Raw genomic sequence first — 2,009 nt, 5'->3', positions numbered from 1 at the left:
AAGAAAAATAAACTTATGACAGATATTAAAACAGGAATAAAATGAAGAATTATTAACTGATGGGCTGTTTGGTAAACTGAGCATGGCTAAAGAATGAATACCTGAGTTTGAGGATGTCTCAATAGAAATCACTTAAATGGAAAGCTAAAAGATTAAAGACAGAAGAAAAAGAACAGTTTATTCTAAAACTATATGACAACTATAAAAGATACAGCTCATATAAAATGAGAAATATATGGTAGCAAGGAAATAACAAAACAAATATTTCAAAAAATGACATAATTATTTTCCTAGACTGTGAGACATAACACCACAGATTGAGGAAGCTCAAAGAATGCCGAATAGAACAGATGCTATAAAACCTGTATATAGGCATATCATTTTTAAACTACTGGGGCTGGAGAGATGACTCAGTGGTTAAGAGCACTGGTTGTTCTTGAAGAGGATCCAGGTTCAAATCCCAGCACCCACATGGCAGCTAACAACTGTCCATAACTCCAGTCCCAGGGGATCCGACAGCCTCTTCTGACCTCCGCAGGCATTGCACGACAAGGGTGCACTGACCTACATGCAGGCAATACACGCATACGCATAAAATTAAAAAAAAACCCTAAAAATCAGTGAAGGCTGGTGAGATGGATCAGTATATGAAGACACTTGCTCCATGAGCCTGGTGGCCTGAGGTTGATCCCCGAAACCTAGGTAGTAGAAGGAAAGAAGTCACTCCACAAAGTAGTCCTCTGACCGCCACAAAAGTACTATGGCATATGTGTCCCTACACACACATTATATACACACAAGCCCAGACACACATACAAAAATAATCAGTGATATCTAGTAGAAGGTACAACCTTGTTAACTATAGTCCTCATGCTCTATATTAGCTCCCTATGTCACATATAACAATACGTTTGTACCCCTTGATCTACATTTTCTCATCTTTTCCCCATCACTCTAGTGACGACTTTTCTGCTCGATGTTTCAATGTATTTGAATTTTTTTTAAAAAAATCAGATTCTTAAAATTCAGCAGTTCCATGCTTTCACCATAAGGATGTTAACAGTTTTTGAACTATGAGAGGTGATAAATACATTAATTCACTTGATTGACATAATAATTCATATATATGCTTATATATCAAAGCATTATATGGCACAACTTAAATATCTTCAATAAGAAAGCAAATCAAAGGCAAATAAATCTGAAAAGATGAGTCAACTAAAATCTTTACCTTATTAAATTGATTATATCAGGTATTTTAGCACAGTGATAGAAAACTGACACATGCTATATATCTGACAAAAGGTTAATACAATGAATTTGAAATCTTAACAAAATACCAAAGTTAAAATATATTTCTCAAAAAAGACATATGAATAACCAGCAAGTATATTTTTAACTATTCAACAAACATCACCAATTATGTAGGAAATCTGGGAAATGCGAATAAAAATCATTTCACTCCATTATGCATAGCTAGTATAAAAAAGTCAACAGTTAGGATTGGGGAAGCAGATACTTTCAGGCCACTGGAAGCTTACACATATAAACTTATGGTAATGGTGGCATTAAGCACAGGACCCATGCCAACTCAGTAAGACAATGGCCCAAAGTGGAGTGAGGGAGATGGGGGTGGGGGTTGAACCTAGTCTGGGACCTATTGGAGACTGATCACTACTGGGTGAGGGAGTGTAGGTCATATCAATGATCTCTAGATAGGCTGACTAGATGCCAGGGGATGAATTTGCACTGAAGGACATCTGTACATCTTGACTAGATAGAACTTAACATGTATAGCATAATACATGAGGGTCGGAGGAGATTGGGGATGGGGGCATGGATGGGGGAAGGGGTCCAAATTTGATTAAGAACTGTTGTATGAAATAAAAATTTTAAAAATTAATTTTTTACAGATAAGCAAACACTTTTATTTTCTACCTCCAAGCCAAACAAAAATACAAAACATAGCATTTTCATTATGCAAGACTTCCTTTTTACAATTCAACAAG

Source organism: Nannospalax galili, unplaced genomic scaffold (assembly GCF_000622305.1).
Source record: "Nannospalax galili isolate Female #2095 unplaced genomic scaffold, S.galili_v1.0 scaffold2879, whole genome shotgun sequence".
In the NCBI taxonomy this organism is placed as follows: domain Eukaryota; kingdom Metazoa; phylum Chordata; class Mammalia; order Rodentia; family Spalacidae; genus Nannospalax; species Nannospalax galili.
The sequence above is the reverse complement of the archived record's forward strand: the minus strand, read 5'-3'. Positions refer to the sequence as shown.